The sequence below is a fragment of the Lacerta agilis genome, chromosome 9, assembly GCF_009819535.1.
Source record: "Lacerta agilis isolate rLacAgi1 chromosome 9, rLacAgi1.pri, whole genome shotgun sequence".
In the NCBI taxonomy this organism is placed as follows: Eukaryota; Metazoa; Chordata; class Lepidosauria; order Squamata; family Lacertidae; genus Lacerta; species Lacerta agilis.
Window position 1 is genome coordinate 50,227,992 of NC_046320.1, and position 13,895 is coordinate 50,241,886.

General features: G+C 40.2%; 1 long non-coding RNA gene across 1 annotated transcript in view; it reads right to left on the minus strand.

Annotated features, from left to right (window-relative positions):
- The window catches only part of LOC117052998, a 76,085-nt gene extending 62,766 nt beyond the window's left edge, over positions 1-13,319 (minus strand). Inside the window, exon 1 of the long non-coding RNA XR_004427337.1 lies at positions 13,098-13,319. This is a non-coding gene — a long non-coding RNA (uncharacterized LOC117052998). The remainder of the gene's footprint in view (positions 1-13,097) is intronic.
- Between the last annotated feature and the right edge of the window lie 576 nt (positions 13,320-13,895).

Here is a 13,895-nt window from a genome sequence, read left to right on the forward strand (position 1 = left end):
GTTTAGTGCCAGGGTGGGGAAACTTTGGCCTTCCAGATGTTTGTGAACTACAACTTCCAGCAGCCCCAGCAAGCATGGCCAATGGCTAGGGATTATAGGAGTTGTAGTTAAAATGTTCTCCACAGCTAACCTAATCCATGGATAGGCAATGTAGTACCTTCCAGGTCTTGCTTGACCTTGACCATTGGCCATGCTGGTGGGGGCTGATGGGAGTTGTAGTCCTCTAATATCTGGAAGGCAGTATATTCTGTCCCAACTCAGCCAATGTGTGTAAGGCAGGTTTGGGTTTTTTTAAAAAAAAAAAATTAGCAGAAAGAAAATTCTATGCAAGTATTAAGCTCATGAACAAAACTGACAATTTAAAATGAAACTAACAGCATTTCCATAGAGTTTTTACTGTATAAACAACATGGAAAGAGACCCCTTAATGGCATTTAATTATATATTCCTTTGGATTTCAAGCACTGATAACATTTTGTTCAAGTATCTGAAGTTTTCATCTTACAAGTGCTATAATTTTTCAGTCAAAAGTTGTCTCTTCCAAAATTTATCTCATTATATTTTATCATAACATCCAGTCGTGTTGCTGAAGGTCATTTTGTGTTCTGCTCCTGGCTGTATTCACTGAAGAATTACAACCCTGTAGTTTGTAAGAAATCAAAAGGGTTAGCTGCCAGAAGAAGGGGGAATACCCTCTGGTTTAATAAATTGGTATTCTAAAGAATTGGCTCCCTACTCCCCCATGTCTGCACTATGAATGGGAGATGGCAACGAAGAATAAGAAACAGAAAATCATTCACTTTGTATTTTATGAATGGGTGTTGAGATGTAAAGTGCTGCATGAATTAGACAAAACCAATGGTCACATTACATATTGTTTATTTATATCATTTTCAAGGAGGTTGTGAGTCTACCAGTTGGCTGTGGGGAATCTGTGGCCTTCCAGCTGTTGTCAAACATCAAATTCTGTCAGCTACAGCTAGCATGTCCAGTGGTCTAGGATGATGGAAGGCCATTGGTGGCCCATCCCTGGTGTAAATGGTGGAAGGACAGGTGAGGAGAAACTGTCTGTCCCCTTTCCCACCCAGCTCAAAAATTATCTTTCCCAATATTCTTTTTCTTGCTATTTAGAAGTGATCTTTCAGCTCCTAGATGCAATGGCAGCCTTCAGCCCATGGGATTCAGATTTTTATTTTATTATGAGCTCCTGGGTGCTGGCCCAAGGGATCATGTTACACTGATCCAGTGGCAGCTGCACTGGTTACCAGTTTGCTTCTGGACACACTATAAAGCCTTAAATGGTTTGTGTCCATGAAATAGAAGGAATTCCCTCCTTCCATACCGTCATGCCTGTTTCCAAAGGCTACAAGGTCCTTCTCTGTGTCCTCCATGGAGTAGAAGCCTGGGTGGGTGAGAGGAGAGAGAGGATCTTCTCAGTGGTTGCACCAAAATTATGGAACACTTGAAGTGCCTTTCCTCACTGTTTTTTCACCAGTTATTGCAAACAATTCTATTCCAGCAGGTGAATAACAATCAATGTTATGATTGTTTCAACTGCTTCCTTTTAAAATTGTTTTATATTGTTTTTAATGAGACGGTTATTTCATATGATGTAACCTGCCCTGAGTGGTGCATTTATGCAAAAAAAAGGTTTAATTAAAAATGTCCAATAAACGAACAAACAAACAAATATCTGCCCTTCTTCAAGCCCCTTTCTCTTTCCTTCTGCCTCCACCACAATTGTGAAAAGGGTAATAGGACAGGATAAATGTGCCCATGGTTATTACAGTTGACCCATAATTCAGTTTGGGGTACTGATCCACCAGCTGAAAACCAGTGAAACAAAAATGGATTCTCAGGTGACAACTTTGGCCTGCGGTAACTTTGACCAACTTTGGACAGGTGTGGCAACTACATTTTCAGATACAAGACAAGACCACTGTGATGAACTCAAGGCTTTTAGGTTGGGCGAGGTGCAGCTTTACAGTGCGGCAAGAGCAAAATTGAAGAGAGGTACTGTATTTGACAGGCAAAGATGGATTATAGACAGAGGATTGAGGATAACTTCTGCAGCAACAATACGAGGCAGGTGTGGCAGGGGATTCAGCTTATTACCAACTACAAACGGAACCTTGGTGCTGCCGATGGTGACCCTTCACTGGCTGAGGTAAATAGATCTGGCATGATCCAGCAGGGCTTTTCTTAGGTTCAGCAGGACAAGCACCGGCTCATCCTCCTTGCTGAGCTTGCCAGTGGCAGCCCTGGCAATGGAAATAGGGACATTCTGGGATCAAATCAAAAGTGGAATGGTTTTCATAATTCCAGAACTGTCCTTGAAACATTGGGACGCTTAGAGGGTGTGAAAGCCCTGAATGGTCTACCTTGTAGAACACCTGCTTCTGTAAGAACCTCTCCTTGGTTTTACATTGACTGAGGGGGACTGGCCTCAGGTGCCATTAGATTAAGAGCCTAGGCTAGTCTCCATGAGAAAGAGGGTCATCTTGGCTGCTGCCCTGGAGCTGAGCAATGCCATTTGTCCTATTCCCTTCCAGCATTCTTCAGGCCAGTCAAAACAAGACAATGACAAAAATCTACTGACAGCATACAAATCAATATGGCTAACCTGACCCAAAACATCCACCCACCCCACTCACACAGGAAACCAAAGATCACCACAGCCAACCACAAATGAACAATCAAACCCTACGCCGATCGCAACCTCTCACCGCCAAAGAAACACAAGCAAACAACAGAGAACCAACACAAGCGACGCTGATACCAACTCCTACATATATTAAGGAAAATAGAAACATCATCTCCCCACCCCACCCTCCCACCAACTTCCTTTCCCCCCCCCCTCTCTCCCTAATGTCTCAACGACTAAAATTGATCTGTAAAAATGTTTTATGGAAAAATACGAGAGACATTATATACACTTTGTAAACCAAGAAAATCTTTAATAAAAAAAAAACACTTCTGTTTTGACATGCATTCAGTTTCTAATTCATCTTCCCATTGCTGCTGTTCTTTTCTGACAATTCTCCGTTTTGTTGTTATTCTTGGTTCCATTTGGATTGCATTGTTTTTATTTCCCTGAATCATGTTTTGATTTATGTTACTGAAACAATTTATAGACATGAGATGGCACAAACCAGCTAACTACACTAAACTAACTAGCAAGCCACCAGTTCATGTTATTTTCTTTAGCAGACAAGAACCACAGGGTAAGCAAGACAGCTCAGTGGCAAAATGCATGCTTTGCATGCAAAAGGTCTCAGGATTAACCCTTGGCATTTCTACCAGGGATGCAGTGATGCTGCCATAACTCAAAATTATTCTAGGCATCTTGAATTTAGCTATATTAACAAGGCTGCAATCCTAATCCCATTTGCCTGGCTAGGAGTAATCCTAACTGAATTCAGTAGAATTAGTTCTGAGTAAACATGGTAGGACTGCACTGTTAGAGATAGAAATTATGCCTATCAAAAGCAAGCTAAGCATAGCACATCACATTTAAATCAGTTTAAAACAGGTTCAGAATGGTTTGCCCCTTTGGTCTGACTCCAGAGCCAAAAATAAAAACATGTTTCTTACTAAAACAACCCTCTTTAAAAATGCAGAACTTACAAAAGAATAACATAAATATTTTGCCATTTAGTAGGCAAACATTACATGATCTGACCTCTCATTTAGAATGCAGGCCTATACATTAACCAGAGAGTAAGCTTCATTGAACTCAGTAGGACTTACTTATGAGTAGACATTTATATGATTCCACTATTAATGACTTAATTAGCTGTTCTGAACATAGCTGGACCTCTGCTGACAACACAGCCAGACAATTCAATCAGGCACTGTTATGGAGAATAAGTAATAAATGCTACTTTGTCGCCACACAGTCCCAACCCTGAGTACATGACGCTGGTCAAGCTAAACTTGATCACTATGCCTCATATTTCAATTAGTCGTGGTCTGAATCGCTAAAACTGAATTCCTGTTATCAGATACAAAGCTTCAGACTCCCACAGTTAGAAGCAGCCGAGTTTCTTTTTATTAGGGGCCAATTAATGCCCCAAATCTGCATTGCTTTCAAAATTTATAACTTCTATCCCAGCTGCATCCATGGCTCCTTAGCATAGGGCATACAATTGGATCCGTATCACTGTCGCAAGTCAAACAGCTGCAAACTGTACTCCAGTCTGCAGGGCTGAAAAACCCTTCAGTACAGAAGCTCTCCTGCTCCCCCCTCAAACCTTCTTAGAAGTTCTTTTCAAAGCCCAGCAGCACTAGCTGGTTTGTGACAATAAGCGATTTAATACAGAGAGAAAGAACTCTACACCAAGGTAACCTCTTGGGATGTGCTAGATTTTCAAACAAATGAAACCCTATCACTTTGGCAGAACACAAGAGCAAGCAAAGGCACTTCTCCTGACCAAGGCTAAGAAAATATAAGCATAAAACCCAACCAGCCTTGAGAAGTTAACCTGTTGGTGTCCAGATGGAGTCGTTAAAAGATTATATTGGCTCAAATAATAATAATTAAAAGTGTTTTAAAGTAAACTTTATCAATTAGGAGCTCTGGAAATCCCAAATTGTACTAATATAGTCCTATCATAATTTATTCCAAAAGGAAATTATGTATAAATTAGGATTAAAAACCCATTAATTGGATTAATCCGTACATAGAGTAACAAACTGGGCTGTACCCTACACACAATTTACCCATATGTGTATCCTATTAAAAACAATGGGACATATACAAGAGCCACTTTTTAAAACCTTAATTTAGCCTAGTCGTCATGCAGCTCAAGAATTTGGATTTAAAAGCAAGCTTCAGTTGGAGCGGCTCCTTTTGCTTGTGTGTAACACTGCAGTTCTGTTTACTCAGAAGCAAGTCTCAATGAGTTCATTAGGACTTAATCCCAGGTAAGTGTGTATTGGGCTACAATCTTTTGTATGCCTTTAAATCCACACCATATTTTTACAACAACTGAATAAAGAGTGCATGATTTATGCATGTTAGAAAGAGGGCAATTTATCTTACTAGGCAGCATGAAAGTATCATACTATCATATTTGTTTAAATAAATGAGCACACACGTGTGTGTGTGTGTGTGTGTGTCCCACCCCCAGGTCCTCAGAACACTTTACATTAAAATGCAATTAAGGCATAAGGGGCTTCTATACAGCAAATACGATTTTTTAACCGGACATCTTAAAAAAGTGGCTTATCAACTAAACCCCCCCCCCCCTTTTGGTTCAAAGGAGTCCTGGTTTCAGTAACCTAATGACCTAGCAGCATTTATTTACATGAAAAGATGCAAAGACACATATACTGCCAATGTTGCATCAGAAAACTTTAGCATAACAACAGAAACTACAGCTCAAATTGCCCTGTTTTCTAAATGAGGGAAATCTATGTATAACTGTACAAGATGGGTCCATTTTTGGAGATATGATCTTTCAATGTAAGCTGAGGCCAAGGGCAGCAGGCGGCGGCCGCGGGGGGGTGTTGCTTCCCCTTTGTTCATCCCACCAGCAAAAATGCGCAAGCTCATCAGCAATGTTATTTTAAATCAGCCACAGTAGTGGCTGGTGGGGGGGGGGGATATGAAACAACATTCATCTGCCTTGTTTAAGCGTTACAGTTCTATATGCAGGAGTGTGAAGCAAGACTTCACCAGCAGTAACATAGCAGCAACAGAAATGTTTGCGCTTGGCTCATGCAAGCCACTTTCACGGCTCTTAGAAAGACAATAAAATCCTCTTTTATAAAATTCAAACCCTAATGACAAGCATTCTTCCTAACTGCTTAAATACTGCAGTAAGACTTGTAATGCCACTGTGAAATCATAAGCTAGTGTTTCAGACGTGCTCTCTCTGTTACAAATTTAATCTTCACTGGTATGTCACAACTCATTTCATCCCAGCAGCAGAGAGATTCAGCATAACAGCATTCCTGTTATCCTAGACAACCTGAACTCAACTGTTAAATACCTGTCTGATGCCCAAGAATGATCACAGAAACACTGCCTATGAGATTTACAGCAACAACTTTCCTGAAAATCTGCAATTATACTTTTCCATTTAGAAAATGAACAACTTGTGGGATTTCCTTTTTCAACTCCCCCCCCCCCGAGTGTGGGTAAAATGTATTCTTTGCCAGAGATAAATTTATAGCATATCATTCACACTAGCTACGTATGCAAGAGCACACATATTGACAATCCAGGTGGGGGGAAATTAACAAATATTACACAGGTTTATGCATGTCACAATCAATAACTGGTTACATGCTTTCAATACAGTTTTATAGGGGGTGGGGGTAAAACAATACCTTTTGAAGCTTCTGTAAGAGTTTTCTCACTATGTATATTTATGTATTATATTGACACACACTGCTACATTATTTCAGTGGCATGCACCACTGTATTATATTGAAAAGGTGCCTGCCTGCAACCAAGGGCATAACAAGGGAAGGGAGACAATGCAGAAACATGCTCTTACAAACCCAAGGAAATATGTCTCATCCTAAAAAGGGTGTTGCCTCCTTTGGCCGCTTGTCCATGACTCCTGGCCTTTAACTTGCAATTCTATCCAATACAAATAAGGCTTCCAGTTTGTGAGGTAGAGGGCCACCAATCGCGAGCAGAAGCCCTGGTCCGATTGGAGCAGTTGGATCCATCTGATTTTTAAAAAGATCTGAAGGAAGTCAGCATGTCCTATAAAGGGGGGAGGGTTACTCTCAATAGTTTAACAATGTAACACCCCCCCCCATATTAGTTTCCAGAGCTGAAGAAAGCTTGAAGGAAAACCAGGAGTGGGTTTTTATGTGGCAAAACAGAAAGCTCAGTTCTGATATTGGAAACATATGATTGGACTGAATACAGCCTCACTACCCACATCCTAAGCCATAGTACTTTGATTCAGATGGTAGACCTTGAGGTTCTAGTAAAATAGATCCCCAAACTTCTGAGGTCTGCTCATTTTCTATTAAATGGATCTGGGTCAGGAATTCTCTAAAGCATGGGTAGGCAAACTAAGGCCCAGGGCCCGGATCTGGCCCAATCACCTTCTAAATCCAGCCCGCGGACGGTCCGGGAATCCACATGTTTTTACAGAAGTAGAATGTGTCCTTTTATTTAAAATGCATCTCAGGGTTATTTGTAGGGCATAAGAATCTGTTCATTTTCCCCCTCAAAATATAGTCCGCCCCCCCCCCACAAGGTCTGAGGGACAGTGGACCAGCCCCTGGCTGAAAATGTTAGCTGACCTCTGCGTAAGGTACATAACTTTGGTTCAAGTTTCTCCAAGACTGTCCAAAACATCTTTCTTTCCCTCTCTCCCTTCTGTACAGACACTGTTTCAAAGTGCCACCAAATCTGATGTTTTGCAACCCATCATCATATTGCCTGTGTTTTTTTATGTAGTTTCCTCACAGGAACTGCATTAGATGAAGTCATTTGGACAAGATGGAAGCCTGTGCTCTACCTAGGACTCTTTGCTTGCAACTAATATGCATGCCAGCCTAGCAAAATGTGCACTGAAGAATGCTGATCGATAGCTCCAAATATGCACCCCAAACGCAAACAACAGTTCTGTGAGTGACAACCCTCATATGCATCTAAGAAGCAAAATTGTTTTGATGAATTTCCCCCCACCCTCTGAATTCACATCCTTCTTGCAATTAACAAAAAAGGGAGAAAAGCTTATTGGTTGAAAACCACTGTTTAACAGAACTCTGGATCTGTAATAGACATTTAGCCAAGATCAGAGCTGATCTTCCTTACAGGACCTTTTGAAAAAATGTCTCTCAGATCCATCAACATCAGCATTGTTTCTGAGAAAGAAAAGTTCAAGAGAAGTGATTGTTCCCAGACCTCACAGATGAGGAAATTTCCCTGTAAACAGATAACATGCAGGGCTATATGGCTACTGTCTATTATTAGTATTCAACATCACTGATAGGGGGACAGAGAAAAGAAAAACAAGAGAAGGCCATTATAAATGGTTGTTCAATGGTATGCACTAGCTCACAAAAATGCTGTACTAAATGGCAATGACTTCCCTTGCCATGCAGACTTGCCCTGAGAAAGATTGACTCAATGGCCTCAAGACACCACAAAGCAGTGAGCACAAGTGACTTTAAATGCTTTGTCTATAAAACTGTTGGCATTTTGTGTGCACAGTATACTTTAGCCAGTCTATTTCATACACTAGCAATGTCTCTTTCACTTCTATGCAATATTTGTGCATAAGCCATGTTTGGGAAAATATGTGTGATATTTTCTGACTTTATCTAAAGGCCAAAAACAGTATGTTGCATGCAGAATGCATGTAACGGCAGCCCAAAAGCTCTGCATTGGGAGTGGGTGGTTTTGAGGGATAAGTGTTTTCCTACTCTACATCCCCTCCCTGTGACTTTTCCTCCTGTCAAGTTTTAAATCGTGTGTTTGTCTTCTTAAAAGTTCTTTGGAACAGAGAAACAGCAGCTGGAGAAAGGGGTAAGCAACCCGCTCCCCTCCTCTTCTGTGAACTCAACCCCCCCCCCCCAATGGCTTTTCAAGTGTAAAAAAGAAAAGAAAATGGGCTACATGTTGCAAACATTTATGTGTAGCTATTTATTGAACATTCATCCTGATTCGTTTGTGGGGCAGTTATGTGTTAATGAGCAACCATCCTACATTCATCCTGATTTTTTGTGTGGGGTGTTTATATATGTTCCTGTTAGTTATTTGTTCATCCCACATTTTTCAGTTCCCATCACTTTCCCATTTCCATTTTTATTCCCTCTTCCTGGCAAGTCCTGTGTTTTATCTTCCTCCTCCAACTCATGGTCTAACCCTCCTTTTTTCCTTTCTCCCTTAGCATACCTTTCTTTATTCCATCAAGGAGCGGACACACAGCTTCTCATTGCTGCCTCCATTTCTCTCCTCTAAGTCTCCACATGTCCATGTGCTGGGAATGTCCACTTAGAATTGTTCTTTGTCTCTCCTCTCTGCCAGTAGCACCCAATCAGAACTTTTCCCTCTCTTCTCTTTCCTGGTAGTGCCCAATTGAAACTCTTTCCTATCTTACCGCCTCTTTTCTGAGTCTGCTGGCCAATCAGAATTTGGAAGTGATAGGCACTGAGAGCCTGGAGGACAACCTGGTATCTGACTAACGTTCAGTTGGACTCGACTGCTGCTATTAGTGATGCCTGCAGCTATCAGTGGCTTGTGCTGCCATGGCAAAAGGGCACCACCATCCCTTGTGGGTTTTGTTTTGTGCTGTTCCCTATTATGTTTCCTGATTAGGGGGCTGGTTGTTTGTTTATTCATTCAAAGTATTTATACCGTACTTTTCATCTGGAAAAGCTCCCAGGGACTTACTAACCTATACAAAGAACCATACCTGCCCTTGAACCATACCTCTAAAAGGACATGACACAAAAGGGGAAAGGGATGGGAAGGGAAGAGGAAAATAAACCAAGTCAGACACCTATGTCTTGATGTTACAAAGTGTTTATAGTTACCAGTTTGGATGGAAATGGGCAGTTCAAAAAAAAAGCCCCTGAGAAATAGCCTGGTGGCCCAACCTACTGGAATGACTGTAATGCAGTTGTTGCCTTTACAGAGTGAAGTCTAGCCCCTTTGGAGGCCTAGCAGTAATCTGCTGGCTTCTTGTCACTCCCATTGGATCAGGTAAGCTCATAGGGGCCTTCCTGATACCATCAACCCCAGTGCAGACTCCTGCTGCTCTTTCCACAGCGAAGGTGGGACCTCTTGTGGAGGGGCACCCATTAAGGCTGAAATGCTAATGTGGCACTTTCTTATGTGAGATCCAGGGCAATCAATCCTTCCCCAGCATTGCCCTCTAGAAAAGGTCCTGGTGGATTTTATGAGCAAAATTTATACACCAGGGGGCGGGCAGTTTAACTAAACATTAGAAGTGTTGACCAAAAACACCAACCAGGGCTCTGAGTAGGGCTTGGGAAATCTGTAAATTCTGGCTTCTTTCAGTTTCTCATTTTTCCAATGTTCAGTTCACTTCACCACATTTCCATACCAGTTTGTTATTTTCTTTTTAAAAAATTCTCATGAAAATTCATTAACATTTTACTGTGAATTTCTCTCGATACACATTCTAAAGTGCATTTTTCTATAATATACACATTTTTGCAAAGCAATTTCCCCCAATATAATGCCTTTTTGTATGTTATTTTCCAGGGTATACATTTTATACAGTCTACACTCTAGAATATGCATTCTTGTATTACTTTACTTTGCACTGCAAAATTCAGAGAAATTGAATTTTGAAGGATTGCTGTGTTTTAGTTCACATATTATTTCAGAAAGTCTGAATTAAAGAGGTTTGCCTTTAAATGTGAATTAAACCAAATTTCTCTCCCATACCTATCTCAGAGTTCCATCAAACCTACATGTGCCTACCTACAGATCAGAAATCCACATCCAGGATATGGAAAATGAATGCTATATTTAATAATATTCAGTTATCCCCACCACCATCCCAGAGTTACGAGCAGACGCTTTGGAAATTACACAAAGCCATTGCCGTTTTGTGCATATAGCTGCATCTACCCTCCTATCTCAGTAGCAATAGTCATAAGTCTGTTCAACTCGTCATGTCCAATCATAGTCAACGGCCAAAGTACAAAACTCCACAGGTGATTCAGGGTGAATGAGCTTTCCCATTCACTACAACAATGGGGAAGAGGATGGTGGAAACTCTGGATTGGGGAGAGTGGGAAGAAAGCTCTGGGCAGATAGAGAGTCCCTGACTTTGTTGTGAATTCCAAAGCCCTGGTGTATTTACGAGCTCTTCGGAGCTTCGATGCCTGCACAGTGCATCTTCATTGAGAAGGCTGGCTGCAGCACAGCACAAAATTAAATGCACTTAAGGACCACTGAAATTCATTGTCTTAAGCATGCTTAACTGTGCGCCGAGTTGTTACAGCCAGTGAGTCCAGATTCACTTAAATGCTACACGAGCTTAAGGGGTTTGTGACTTACTCTGTACAAGCCATAGTGACATTCAAATAGGAAGCAAGGACTAATTCCACCACGAATATTCCTTTCTCTGTCAAGTAGCACTTTATTTCGCCTTGTTCCATTTGCCTTTTGGCAGGATTCATTCTTACTCTATCCATCCTTAACACAGCCTTCTAAAAGAGGTGCTTCATCGACGCTTGCATGTTTGAATTTGTACATTCACCCACAAGATTGATTATGTGTTTTATCTAAGAAGTGACTTTTTAATTAATGTCACGCGCAACATAGCTGCTGGTTATTTTTTAAAACACACACTAACTAGGGGTCATTCGGCCTTTGATTATGGATGACTTAAGATTCATGAACTTGAGACTTTAAGGGACACTTGCAATCCTCTGTGGACCCTGGGAGTGGATATTTCAATTCCTTAGTCAAGAATCAAACAGCAATGCATTTGGGACTTGATTCTAGTTGGGTTGCGGAATGAGCACCCTGAAATTTCATGAAGATGGGAAAGTCTTCATCTTTCTCAGGATGGGCTCATTAAAATGCAACTCCAGTATGCATTTATGTGTAATTATGTCTGATATAGCATACAGTAGGGGATTCTTCTTGCTTCAATTATCCCCTACCACATACGGAATTCTGCTTTTTGAAGTAATCCTTTGTAATAAAGTAGAATGCATTTTGTCAGATATCTAGGTTTTTAACCGTGCTGCAATAAAGGTGCTTTAAAATGTTGCCTCAGGCAACTGAAGCAGGATTTGACTGCTTGAAAAACCAAAGTAAAATGTAAAAAAAAAAAAAATTCCCACACTGCACATTCTAGTCATTAATGTTAGTGAAAACAAATACATAAGCCTGTGTTTTCAACTGAATAAATTTGTGGTTGAACCATTATAGTCTCTTCTGTTCAGGATAATTCCAACCAAATATTTGGCTTTTAGTTTAGATTGCTGCATTAAATGCACCTCATTTACATCACTTTAACAGCTTCAGAAATTGCATTTGTTGTACACAGTACATAGCCAAATATCCTGCTATATTTCATATACACATAGATGTACATAAACGATTATGCACATACCCATCATCAGTTTGATCTATTTTTCCCTGTCATGAATTTTAGCTCCAATATCTATGAAATACATGGCTTCTTAACCAGCATGTTCCTAGAAAAATCTAATTTACTGACTGTTCAAGAATTTTCTCTCTTTAGTTGTAATGGTGCCAATTTCAAGTAGAGTGATGGTAGGGGCCTTTTCGTTTGTAACTATTTTCTGCTTAACATTTTTAATAAATCAAATATATTATGAAATAGTTTAAATATATGCACAGATATTCCTATATCAATGTACAGAAATGTAAGTTTCGGGAAATCTAATCACCATGGTTTTTATGCTTTTCTTTTCAGGGCATGGAGTATTCACAAACCTAATTCTGCTGAAAAGCTTAACCCAGTAACACCTATGGCAAAAGAATTCTGGATGAAAAATATAACAGTTAAATGCACTGGATCTCTGTCAATATGAAAGAAACGTGAGCTAAATTCATCTCAGAATGTGAAAGTTTCATACTTCCTCTCTGGATAATGCTTTCCCCTGTAAAGTAAATTTATCAAATGTACATGCTCCCTGGCTGCAGAATTAAAAACAGCATACATTGCAGTAATCTGAGGAATATTATATGCACATCACTTTCCTTTTGACAACAATTTTAAAAGACAGGCTAATAATGAGGAATACTCTGCATCTGAGGATTCTTTAGGAGAAAATGCATTTTATTGCCAGAAGGCACATTGACTTAAATGAGGTGTGACCAGCAGAAGGCACTGTTACAATAAATATATATGCTACTGCTCTCATTTACAAGCAGGTTTTGAAATAGAGACTGGAAGTTTGACTAACTTTTCACAATACAGTGATTGTTGTCCCCCCCCCCCCAGCCTCCAATTCCCAAACCACCCTTGTCAATGGAAATAATCTCACAGAAGTGATCCAAAGTCCTTTTCAGCCAATTCCTTTTGTATTTCCATCCAGAGCTAACCCTAGTCAACTTTCATCGCACTGCACTTTTTTGTTCAGCAGAAAATTGTGTCCACACTTACCAGTTTAGCACTCCTTTATGCTGAGTTGTGTCCTCGTGAAATGAGACCCCCACACTGCTGAGCAGCCAGACATTGCCTTCAGAGTGGGTTTAAGCTTACATAACTCACTTCAAAACAAGCTTCTAGCATCCCGTCTTATTAACCTTTAGTGGTTTAGCTGAACTCTTTTCTAGGATTTTTAAATGGAGCTGCTGCAGATATAGTCAAATGTACCTTTTTAATTAAATCTCTCTCTCTCTCTCTCTCCCTCTCCCTCTCTCTCCCTCTCCCTCTCCCTCTCTCTCCCCCTTCCCAAACAAGTAATAATGGCCTTTAGTATATGTTAGTATACAAAAAAAATCTGTGGAACGCCAGCTCAGGTTTACAAATTCCAAGTTAAAAGAACCAGCGTAAGGAAGAGGGGGGAGAAAAAGGGAAAAAATGTTACAGCATCTGTTTGGATTTTTGTATTTCAAAGTCCTGACTACTTTATCTGAATTACAGATTTAGGGCTTTGTTATGTGTGATAGGTATGATAATATGATCACTAAAGGCACAGAGACAGGGAGACTCAAATCCCTTTGAAAATCCCTTTCTCTATTTCCTACAGCTGCTTCTAGAGTTTAATATCTGATAGAATGATGAAAAAGAACAGGCCGAACTCCAGTTTTAATAAAAAATTTAACAGGTCTACATATAGTTATGAAAAATGTTATTTGCAATGCCAATCTTTAATAAAATTTTCTTAAACCAAAGAAAATTCCCTAAGGGGAACCTGATATGAATGTGTTTTTCATATGTACTATTTAAGGCTTTTTA